Source organism: Hyperolius riggenbachi, chromosome 3 (genome assembly GCF_040937935.1).
Source record: "Hyperolius riggenbachi isolate aHypRig1 chromosome 3, aHypRig1.pri, whole genome shotgun sequence".
NCBI classification, from domain to species: Eukaryota; Metazoa; Chordata; class Amphibia; order Anura; family Hyperoliidae; genus Hyperolius; species Hyperolius riggenbachi.
In genome coordinates, this window is record NC_090648.1 from 162,835,325 (window position 1) to 162,848,270 (window position 12,946).

The 12,946-nt window shown below is 41.0% G+C and overlaps 1 protein-coding gene across 12 annotated transcripts in view; it reads right to left on the reverse strand.

Annotated features, from left to right (window-relative positions):
- NTRK3 (neurotrophic receptor tyrosine kinase 3) overlaps positions 1-12,946 on the reverse strand; it is a 977,566-nt gene that overhangs the window by 537,607 nt on the left and 427,013 nt on the right. The gene's annotated exons all lie outside the window — the stretch shown is intronic.

Here is a 12,946-nt window from a genome sequence, read left to right on the forward strand (position 1 = left end):
TTTCTAATAAAGAACGGACATTTTTTCACTAAGCCAACCCTGGTTTGCGGATCCTTTCTTCACAGCTTATTTAAGTCTGGCGGAAAAAAAAAAAGAATTTAACTTCCTGACCAAGTTCTAAAAACAGCTGGCTGCATAGTGAAAAGGAAAGCTTAGTTTTAATCAAATTCAATTATTAAATTTTGCATGCCACAACCTTATATTGTCCAGTAATAATTTACCAATCAACTTTTTTTTCCTCAGTTCTCTCGCAGGAGAGGTTTCCACATGTTAGCAATAAACTACATTTTAAGCCCCAGCAAGCAAGGAAATACTCAGAATAAATTTGTGCTTGTCTGTGACAAGACTTTCCCCCCCCCCTCCCGAACTGTAACTAAAGAGAGAAATTTGCATATGGGATAGGTTATTAACTAAAACAGCCAATCCCTGACCTCCAACTAGAGAAATTTGAAATCGGAAGTGATATGTGCACACAATCTCCAGAAAGGTATTGTAGGTGGGTGGGTTGCTGCCATGATGTGGTGTCCCACTTTCACAAGGTATTGAAACCATAGCTCCAATCATCCCTCTTTTGGAGCCCTGTCCATCTGTCCCTCTTTCCTCCTCATTTGTCCCTCTCTCAGGACTTTGTCCCTCTTTCTATGTAAATATATATATTAATGTACTAAAAAATGCTTTTGAGTGACTCTAAACTTTATTCCCATCCTTTAAATTGATATATTACTAAATTTAAAATGTTACTATGAAGGAAAATTAACCAGGATAGAAAGGACCAGTGTGGTTTGAATTATAAAACAACATATTTGTCTTATGAAATCTTCATGGTATGCGTGACTAGAGGTGTGGCAGGGGCATGTTCAGGGGTGTGGCAGGGGCATGGCTTAAGTGTTCTTTTTTCTCAACTCAAAATGTTGGGAGGTATGTTGAAACTCCAGCTACAAGTACCATGGGGCCTAATCTGTGGAGCACCACTGGGGCTTTGGAACATGGGATTTAATTTGGAGTGAGGAGCAGGGATACTGAAAACATATTTAAGAAAAAAATCCTCCCCATATGTTTTATGTAGGTAGCCCTTTTCCACTATAGCGTACAGAACAACTTTTTCTTTCACCACAGGAGGAGTGGTACTAAAAGGTAAGCTCAAAAAATTCTATAGCAATCATGGGGTATGCCAATGCCATAGGCACCTGCTGACACATAATTTGTATCAGACCGTAAGTTTAGAATCTCCAAGGCTTTGGCCTTCCAGAGGGCCTGGTGTGAAAAATATGCAATTTCTAAATAAATAGGTGCTCATGCAATGACAGTTCTAGGTCTAAGCAGCAATCTTGTTTATCATTCAGTCACACCCACTTGCACTGGTTTATGAACGCTTGGCAGGATCTGTGTAACCCAGAGCCAGGACCCAGTAACATTTTTATGCTATGCCAGAAAAGCAGATGTCTCTTAAAATGGTCAGGAAATCTGATGGGCTGTTGGTCATTGCTAAATACTAAGGAACATTGCCAGAATGAAGGAATTCGTCACAACATAGATGAGGAAAAACACCTAGTTATTCTGAATGACATTTGAAGTCTCTTTGTTTTAACTTATTTTCTTATAGTCCTTTTCAGCATTAAATTCTAAAGTGAATTTGTCGCATTCCCGCTGCAGAACGAGTGATTTATTGCCAAAAAATAGCCCTGCAAAGTTCCACGACTTTGCAGGTCGCAGATTTTGCTGCCTGGGGGAGGCAGTAGACAGGGGGAGACAGTAGCTCTACCTCGTATCCAGTCAATCTCCGCCGCTCTCTGCCTCTGTGAAAGAAGACTGAGAGGGGCATGGAGAGGCGGAGATTGACTAGAGAGGAGGCAGAGCTACTGCACAAAGCTCTGTTTCTACCAAGAAGGAAGATCTGGGAGCCTTGGGGCTTACCAGGGCAATTTTTGGGCAATAAATCACTCGTTATGAGCGAGAATGCGGCGAATCTGCTTAGAATCTGCTTAGAATTTAATGCTGAAGAGGACTAAATAAGAAAAATGTAAAAAAAAGAGACTTCGGTGTCTCTTTAAGAGGCCTCCTCTTCCTAGAAGATAAAGATTTAGTAGAGTTTTGTATGATTATATATTTTTTTAAATCATCCAGATTCACAGACTAAATATCTTACTTCGGTTGATGTGGAAAGGGATCAAGTTTATTTTTATTTATTTATTTATTTATTTATTTATGGGGTGAGAATGATGTCTGTTTCCAGTGAATTTTACTCACATTTGTCCTCAAGAGAAGTAGGTAAATGTCTTCAACATGGACACATTTAAAGGAAAACTGTAATGAGCGGGATATGGAGGCTACATCTTTATTTCCTTTTAAACAATAACAAAAGTTGCCTGGCAGTCCTGCTGCTACTCTGCCTCTGCCTTTTAGCTATAGACCCTGAAATATCATGCAGCAGATCAGGCGTTTCAGACATTGTCAGATTTGACAAGGTCAGCTACATGCTTGTTTCTGGTGCTATTCAGACACTATTGCAGCCAAATAGACCAGCAGGGCCGCCAGGGAACTGGTATCATTTAAAAGGAAATAGATATAGCAGCCTCCATATACCTCTCATTACAGTAGTCCTTTAAATACAACTTTCCCATGTTTCTAGTGACAGAGACCAGAAGGGTTTACAGTAAATTCTTGGACACTCATGGGAGTCCCCGGGGTGGAAAATTAAGTAAAATCTCTAGGAATCTTTTCTCTGAGGATTGTTGTTGCAGTCTCAGCTTTTTGCCACACTATTTATAAATGAGGAAACCTGTTTATACACTTTTCTTTATGTCATTTATACATTTTTTTTTAATGACAACAAATATGAGCAGAGATTTTGCAAACATATATTTACTTTTGAAGGGAAGCCAACAGTGAGATTTACTCCTATTTATGTTGCTCCCCCTGCACATCTCTAGCACAGTCTCAAGTTGCCCCAAAGGAATCCAATATTTTGTACACTGTGACAAAAGATACAGATATTGAATTGTTTTGAGAAACTGTTTTTCTAGGGTAAAAGGATAATTTCCAAACATTGTACTTAAACACCAGCACTAAACAGTCCTAAGGAGTATTCCTCAGTCACAGAGGCGCTCAGTGTTGATGATACTGGCAGATGCTGTTTATTCTGTTATTGCCTGATGAAGCTGGTTTGTATACCGTGAAACGCGTTGCACTTTATTTGGAGTATCCAATAAAATTGTTTTGACTGAAAATCCACAGTCGTGTGTTCTGCTTGGAAGAGGTGAGTCCACCACTGCCTCCTCTATTACCAAGATGGGTTTTTAAGTTCTTTTAGTGTTTTTTTATCCTGTTGGCGCCTCTGTTATCCTATTATCTAAGGAGTAATCCTGTGTTCTAAAGAAAAATATCATGTGAGGCGAATTAAACCTGTCGGAGAGAATATAGCCACAAATATACGGTAAACACAGAAACAAAACACAAAGCGCCGAAGCGAGAGGTCAGGTTAATAGTTAAATAAAAATCTCCACCCTTCACAGGGTAGGTTCTCCCTGTTTGTGTGAGTCAGCTCAGAATTGAGGTACAGCAGAAAAGCCGTGGCCACCGGTGCTGCACAAACTCGGTCCTATACCGGGATAGCTACTCTAACTTCCACGCTACCTAACCAAACCCGCCAGGAGGTCATGTGGTCACCACGCATTGCAGGGGATGTCCCTCCACGCCATACATTTTTCCCATGAGATTGACTGCTTCTAAACAAGTAAGACAATTATTTTGTGCAGTACTGATCTCAAAATTAATCCCTTTCTCAATTGGAAGAATATAAGACATGCTGAAAATTAATAGATCAGTATACATAGAACAAAATCACTACTAATGTAAAAAACAAAAAAAAAGGACCTGTGTGCAATATAAACAGAAAAAATTGTAAATAACAAACAATCTCAAAAGCTCTCTGTTTTCCTTTGCTTAGCCACTGCTACAGCCTTCAGCATAATTTGTCTTTTCTCAGAACTAATTTAAGCTACAAAGCAAGATTTACATTGCATTTTGAACGGAGGGTGACCTTTGGACAAATCACTTGCTTAGCCATTGCAGAAAAGGCCATCAGTATATTTTGCCATTTTAGAGTTGATAACTGCTACGTTAATATGGAGCAATTTTTCGAAATCAAAGGGTGTAATAGAAGGAAGACGAAAGTGTATGGGTTAGTAAGTTGTGTTTGCAGTGGTCATTCTGGGACATAACTCTTCCTCTTATTGCTCTATATAACACACCCGTTTATATCCTTTATGATAGAGTCTGAAGAAGACATAGCCAAGTTATTATGGTAATGAGCAGCCGAGGCGAGGGAATTCACTGAACCATAAAAAAACTGTTACTGAAAAAAGCGTGACTGATACAGAACCCGGCGCTTTATTCTTTTTCGGATCACCTTGCATAAAGTCCACAACTCATTCTTATGACCCTTTCCATTAATACGGCTGGATATTTTATGGCGTAATAAGAACTGCTGTAGTTCTGTGCTTGTAGTTTTTCTTCAGCATCTTTGTACGGCCAGAAACAATATTACAGACACAGCTGATAAAACAAAAATAAACAAAGAAGACTCAAGGAAGAGATGCGTCACGTGGCACAGAGTAAAATACATTTGTTGTCATAAAAAGCCAAGTTTTCTTAGCACAGTTCTAGAAAGAGTTTCATAGATGTGAAAATTCAAGACTCTGCAGGAAGAAAGAAATGCTAGGAAGGAAGAAATGCTAGGAAGGAAGAAATGCTAGCAAGAAACTCTGCTAGTACTGGTTACTAGTTTTTCTAACTTAAAATTGGGGGTCTTTTTTCTTTTCTTTTCTGCAAACACTCATCAGCCTCAACAGTGGCCCAGTCCCAACCATAGGCTTGGCTTCATCAGAACCTTCCCAATATTGGGAGTAGTTTGCATCATGGTTTGCACTTATAATTGTATAATATTTTATTACTCAATATCCATAAAACATGTATTTAAACCAATAGCGTTTAAAAAAAAAAGGCTACCGTCTGTAAATGATCAGACTTCAGCACATTCAGGCAGACACAGAAAAAAAACCCATATCTCACCATCCAAACAGACACCTCACCTACTCTACGCTATCCCCCCCCCCCCCCCCCATTTCCACTCTCGTACATAAATCCACTCTCCCTACCCTCGCTTACACTTATTCAAGCATTCACTCATTCCAGGTCCAGCCATTCTCACCTGCCAAATGATACCGACTTCTCCCTCAGTTGTTTTTTCTCTTTCCCCAAATTTGGGATTTAGTAGAGTAGGATCCTCCTCGCCCCCACTCATCTTCTCCTTCTTCCTCCAGCAAAGTAGACATTTCCTCTATCCAAAAATCGGGGGTCTAAGCATGGGTGTTGATAGGTCGGGCAAATGGAATAATTTACTCAGCCCTGGAAAAGTGTGTGCATGGAATAAAGGCGCAAGGAAAAAGGGGTGCTGGTAATACTGATAGTAGATTATTAGTAATTTTATAGATAGATATTTTACTATCCCACATGGTAGCATGTTGCTAACTATATGGGCATTCTATTATCCCAATAGTAGAACATCTGTAATTATACAGATAATCTACCAACACTCTGTACCCTAATTCTCACACTAACCCTCCCCTATCTATGCCTATCTACCCCCCCCCCCCACCTTACTACCAACACTAAATCAAATAATGAACTGGCCAAGCCAGGCTAGTGAGTTCAGCTTTAATGTAGCCAAACAACCAGTGAACTATTGCTCTTAGCAAACGGCAGTATAGCCTCTCAACCCCACAACATTGTTAATTAAAAGGTTTGGATTCCGGCTACTGGCATACTTTTAAAAAGGATGCCATGGTAATTTGGGTGATGAGTAATATCAGTAAAAATTACCAATATTCTACTAATGGCAGTAGCTAATTCTCATAGTAAAATGATGGTAATTTTTACATATTTTTTACACACCTAACCCTCTTCTCATAGTGTAATGGTTAAGGGCTCTGTCTCTGACACAGGCGACCTGGGTTCGAATCTCGGCTCTGCCTGTTCAGTAAGCCAGCACCTATTCAGTAGGAGACCTTAGGCAAGTCTCCCTAACACTGCTACTGCCTATAGAGCGCGTCCCAGTGGCTGCAGCTCTGGCGCTTTGAGTCCGCCAGGAGAAAAGCACGATATAAATGTTATTTGTCTTGTCTTGTTACTGACCCCTGTGGCTAGGGTCGCACGTTACAACAACATATAATGCACAGTAACTTACAGCAATGAAAAATCAATGGGCTGTTCACAGTGCAGATGTTGCGTTGGTGTCTAACGCTGCACATTAAATGAAAGTGCTGCATGCTATGCGTTATATACATTTTTAGCTGCGTTAGACTGTTTGCAGATGCTCAGTAATGTTTTCTTTTTTTACGCAAGCGCCGTATTCCTTCTGTGCGACAAAAACGGCGCACCAAAAGCAGGGCTAAATAACGTCCAAGTTATAGTCTCTCAATGCGTTGTGTTAGGGGCACGTTACGCGACCTTAACGTCGCATCAAACGCAACGTCTTACTGTGTAAGAGCCCTAAATGTCTGGTCTGAGATGAGGGTGTGTGCTAGCAAGCAAACATATGACAAATGATTATATAGGGCCCTTCCACTAGCAATCACAAAACACAAACGCCAGTGATTGCGATTTTTCATAAATTTTGTTATGCAATTGCGATTTTTCATTTGTATTGCATTATCTCTCTTAAAATCGCGCCAGAAAGCAATTGCTATTTGCAATTTACAAATCAAATTACTATAGTGGAAAATACTTCTCTTGATTTCTATGATAAAGTAGCAACCCTAGAGATTTAAAAATCACTTGCAATTTGCGATTTTGCGATTCAGCTGTGCAGTGGAAAAAAGGCCCTATTTACTACAAGGCAATTAGGCTTGTTTAAAAAAAAATCGAAGCTAGATTAATACAGTGCACACGGCCACCCACCCACATCCACATGAGCACAAACTAAAGCCCACAAGCCCCCCAAACACCTGCACGCAATCTCCCATGCACATACGTCTGCCTGGTCTCATGCCAATAGCCAGTATGTAGCAAGATTGCAACACACTGCTGCCTGTTAGCACATGATTATTACACTAAGGAATTCCTTTCCCTGCTCCACCCAAATACCCATATGGGAAATACAATTAGCACATTATTTCCCAAAATCTTTGAGCAAAGTACTAACGGAAAAAGGAAGGAATCTTAGGAATTTTCTATATCTGTGTAAAAACAAAAGTGGAATATGGTACTCAAAACTTTTAACCAGGTATTCTAATGACACATGCTGCTATCTGCCCTGCATCCATACAAACAACTGGTTTATACACACTTTTCATTGCCTGACAGCAAGAACACTTCAGAAAAGCTTCAGTCTTTATAAATGATCTTCTTTGAGACCCTTGCAAACTATATGCTACATTATACATTCATGCCTTAAAGCAGACCATAGCTCACGTAAAAAAAAAAGAACGCAATTCTTTGGCTTTACTCTCCATCACTGTGCTGTCCACAACCCTGGAGAGAAGCCAATGGGTGGTCTGGCAACTGGAACTGTCAGAGCTGGTTGTTGGCCTCATTACTTTCTCTGCTTGACTTCTATGGTTCTGTCCATTATTGTGAAACCCATCTGCCTGCCTTGTTACTTTCAACGAATATGCTACACAGAATAAAAGGTGGCCATTTAATAATTCAAAACTAGATTTAAAAAAGGTCTGCTCTTTAGGAATTTAAAAATGAAAGACAGTGGAATATTTTCAGGAAGTAGTTATGGAAAAATGATATATCTGCATTTAAAGAAGGCTTGGATGTGTTCCTTGCTATGAAGGACTTCCATGTCAAATTACTAAGTAATTCCCAGGAGTTGATCCAGGGATTTTATCTGATTGCCACCTGGGGACAGGAAGGATTTTTCTTTGGCTTAACCTGGATCTGCTGGAATATGTGATAGTGCAGAACAGAAATGTATCAAATTTTACCTTATTTATTTTCTTCTTATTTAACTTGGACAGATGTCCTTTTTCAACCAAAACTATTTGATTTTCAAGTAGACCTAAATTGGTCGCACCATTTAACAAATATATAAATAACTACCCTCCTCCCAATTAATTTCCTGTGTAAATTAGTTAGCCACATCTGTGGGAGTTTAATGTAATAAGTAGCTTCAAAAATAAAGATTAGTCAAAGGTCACATGTCATTCATCAATATAAAACCTTCTTTTCTATTTTCAACATTTAAAAGAGGAGAAAAAAAAACACAAAAAAATTAAGAATAAAAAAGAATACATTTTTGTTTGTGACCCTCATATGGTAAGGCAAAACTACATTTCACTGTGACTCCGAGATCAAACCCTGAATTAGTCCCAAGGAATCTTAAACCAGTATTAGATATTATTTACAAGGCTGAGCACTAGAGATGGCCCGAACGAATCGTCCACGAACGGTTCCCGGCGAACTTCGGTGGTTCGCGATCACGGAGAACCACAAACTTTTCCGGAAGTTCGATTCGCCCCCATAGTGCATCATGAGGGTCAACTTTGACCCTCTACATCAGTCAGCAGGCACATTGTAGCCAATTAGGCTACACTCCCTCCTATAAAAAGGCAGGCAGCGTCAGGCATTGGACTCACTCGTGTGCCTGCAGTAATTAGAGAAGGGATAGCTGCTGCAGACTCTCGTAGGGAAAGCTTAGTTAGGCTCTTGTAGGCAGGGCCGGTTTAAGCAACAATGGGGCCCCAGGGCAAAATAAACCTGGGGGGCCCCCCCAACATATACCCCGGAACAAAAATCGGCATTAGGGGACCTTTTTTGCAGCTGGTATAGTCAGGGTGTGAAGTCCCAATCGGTCAGAGCTCCACATTCTGGCTATCCCAGCCTGCATGGGGGACAAGGGGTTAAAAAGTTTCAGGAGGGGGGACCCCACATAAAAAAAAAAAAATCCCACAATCTAAACATAAAAAAAATTGGGAAAATAGGAAAAAATGCCAGGGATCTTCATACAGCCATATTGCGGCTGTATAGCGATCCCTGGCCAAAGCGCTGCGGCTGCGTATGGACCCCCTGGAAACCCCGTCAGGAAATGTATTGCTCTTTCTTTTGATACATGTAAAATTACACTACCGTTAGGTTTGCTACTAAAAGTGACATTTACCGCATTTAAAACTATACTTTTTTCCTTCTAAACTTTAAAATCGATTTTCTCAAAAACTATAAGGTCTTTTTGAAAAATTGTTTTTTCCTCTTATTCCTAATGATCTCCTTAACATATCCTGCAAATGTAGGGTTTCTAGCATTCAAGGTGGATTTGCTATTAACCATAAAAGTCGGCAGGTTTTTAAATGTGTTTTTTTTTCCTTTGAAACTTTAAAATCGATTTTCTCAAAAACTATAAGGCCGATTTGAAAATGTTTTTCCTCTTGTAGCCACTGGGGGCCCCTACAAGCTCTGGGGCCCTGGGGCAGCTGCCTCCTCTGCCTTAATGGTAGCGCCGGCCCTGCTTGTAGGCTTGTTAGCTTGCTCCTGGCTGATTGTTCTTGCTAAAAAAAAAAGCACCCCTCAACAGCTCTTTTGAGAGCTAATCTTGTTCTTGTGATCTACTTTTTTGTGTGTGTGTGTGTGTGTGTGTGTGTCCCACTGACACTTGTGTTGCATAGGCAGCCTTGGTAATTCCTACTGTGTGTGCCACTGCCAGGCCCAGCACATTCAGTGACTACCTGTGTGTGTGTCAGGTGCACATACTGTGTGTAATACCCATCACTGCATATACCTAGTACCTGTTGTTCACTTCAATGCACCCACCTACCTACGTGAGCGCGTGCAGTGTCACTGAGCCTGTCTGGTACCTGTCTGTGTGTGACAGGTGCACATTATAATACCCATCACTGCATATACCTCCCTGACAGTCACTGTTCTATTATTGAGCTACCACAGCCTGGCGACCATATGGGCTTGAAAACCGCCATGGCCTGCACTCTGGCCATGGTGTGCACCAGTCCAGCACGTCTGTCACTACACAAACAGTTGTTTGCGGTGCGTTACATAGTGAGTTTGGTGTGTCAGTGTGAAGCAGTACTCAAATTACACTCCCTGATTGATGTATACAAATGCAAGATGTTTTAAAGCACTTTAGGCCTGCAAATTAGCATGCAATGTGATTTCTGCCCTTAAAACGCTGCTTTGCGTCAAATCCAGATTTTTCCCCGGGACTTTTGGCGTCTATACCACTCCGCCATGCCCCCCTCCAGGTGTTAGACCCCTTTAAACATCTTTTCCATCACTTTTCTGGCCACCATAAGTGTTTCTAGTTTTCAAAGTTCGCCTCCCCGTTGAAGTCTATTGAGGTTCACGAAAGTTCGTGTGAACTGAACTTTTGCGGAAGTTCGCGAACCGAAAATCTGAGGTTCGGGCCATCTCTACTGAGCACTTAGCTCGATGCGTTTCGTGAAGGTAGACTTCACTTCCTTAGGAGATATTTGGTCTTTAAATGAACAATTTAGTATACCCTTTTGAGTCCACAAATCCGTGTGGAACACATCCCTTCAATGCACAGCTTCAAGTTGATCAGTAAAATGTAGTGCTCAAATAGCATGATTGTGGTTCCAGAATTGAAAACCAGGGAAAGGAAAGAGTGCACATTCAATGTTCTTATTAATCCAGAGGATCAACTCAATGTTTTCAGAATACATAAGCGGGTGTCCATTACAAGATAAATTTATTGTCAAACATCAGAAAGAAGTTTGTCCAAAAATCCAATCAAACTGTGATCAAGGCGGGTTTGTGCTGTGACAGCGTGGCCTAACCTTTCACTATTCTTTATATTTTAAAGTTTAAACTACTTATCCCCATTAAAATCCCACATACCTGGCTAAGTAAGTTATGTCCCAGAAGTGTGACAATATCCATGCACTTGGTCAACAGTCCACAGCTATGTATAATAAAGATCTGGATTTAGAATTGATCTTATGTCTAGCTTGGACGAAATGGTTTATATTCCATTTACTAAGCTGTCAGTGTAAGACAAAGAATGTTAAAGAGACTCTGTAACAACATTTTCAGCCTTATTTCTTCTATCCTATAAGTTCCTATACCTGTTCTAATGTGGTCTGTCTTACTGTCTGCAGCCTTTCCTAGTTGCACAGTGGCTGTATTATCTCTGTTATATAATCTAATCTTCTTTGCTCTGACGGCTTTGTCAGGCTCAGGCACTCAGGCAGGAATGTGCTGCTCTTCTTGTGATAGGATAGAAGCTATACACACCCTCTCCACACCCCCTGCAGGCTCTGTGTTAGTCACAGACTGAGCTCCTCTCAGCCTATCACAAGCTGGTTAGAAGCCATGTCTTTTGTTTGTAAACACTGCCTAAAACTGGCAATTATAAGCCAGGATTGCAGCAGGGAATGGCAGAAACAGCACAGAGGGGCCAAGGAGAACATAATGAATAGAATGGTAAGCTTTTTATTGCAAGAATTTTAGAGTACATATTATCTTTAAGCTGCACAAATGGTAAAGTCGGGAAGTAATACACAAAGGAAAGGGAATATGTGACTGTAATGATCTGCGCTGCTGTCTGCACAGGCAGACAGCTGTTTGACCATTTGTTAGGTCTGAGTGCTGCAGGTCCCTGGAAAATAGACCTGTCTCCACTCTGCAAGCTGCAGAGTTGCTGTTCTGGGGAGGAATTTGCATCCACTTGTCATGCAAATTGCTTAGCTGCTTCCTTTGATGGCTTGCAGTATAAAAAACATTTCTTCCCAGAATTCCTTGCTGGTCATTATGGTTTGTTCCTGCTAAGTTACCTGGAGTCTCAGCCCTCTGCATATTGTTTGCTAAGATTATCTTAGAATAATCCTTGGGAGTGCATTAGCATTCCTTCTAGCGTAGTTAGGTTGTTATTTATCTGTATTGCCTAGTTCTGTCTTATCTGTTGCGATTGTCTTGTCGCCAGCGGCGGTCGACAGGAAATCGTTCTGTCTGTCTGGATCGCATTCGCCCTAGCGGTAGTGGTGGTGGTTCCTTCTGTACTCTGTCTGGGAGTGTAGGCCAGAGCTGCAGTTGCTACTGGTTACTCCTGTCTGTCTTGTCTGGAACGAACGCTTGCTGTAGGCTCGGTGAGGTAAACGTTTAGCAAGCGTTCGCGTTCTCTATTCATTTTTGTGTTACATTGGTTAGTTAGGGTTGGCGTGTTTTGTCTCTGTTGCACTTTTCGTGCAGAGACCGCGCCATTAGCGTGCTTTGTGGACGTTGCGCTTTTCGTGCGGCGACCGCACTTAGCGAGTGCGTTTGTTATTTTCCTTGGCTTTCTGATCATTGTTATTTGCTGTGTCTTTCTTGCTACACTTGTGCTCTGTCTTATTTGGTCTTGTGTTACTGTTGGCAATCGCCACTCTTGCGATTGCGTTCCCACTTGGTTTCCGTTGTTGTGTGTTCACCATCGCTTGGTGGCGACTAGATTGGTGGACACACATACATTCTGTCTCTGTGCTGACTTTCTCTCTACAGGTGCATTGCACCCAAGCTGGGTTCTGTCATTTTATACGCTTGTGAAGGACTTCCGCAGTGTCAGCGCACATCTTGTGCGCTGACCACGGAGATAATTCTACAATCGTTAGTGACATTTTTTTTTCTTCAACAAATCTACGAATGGTAATAATAATTTATTATAAGCTGAGGTAGTTGCTGGATTAAAAGAAGCATCAGGCAGGTGGTGTGGCTTAACAACCAACTATTTGTAATGTCATCATTTTAATTTTAAAGGGAAAATACATTGAGTAGGCCAAAAATTAGAGACACCCCTTATTTGAAAGTAAACCAGTCCAACGGTGAGATAGAGTGACGTAACAATGCAGAGTTGCTTATATAATGAACGCTCAGCTTCAGACAAAATAGTTATCATGGAAGTTGATTGTCAAAATAGGTAAGACGAAAGATTTAAGTG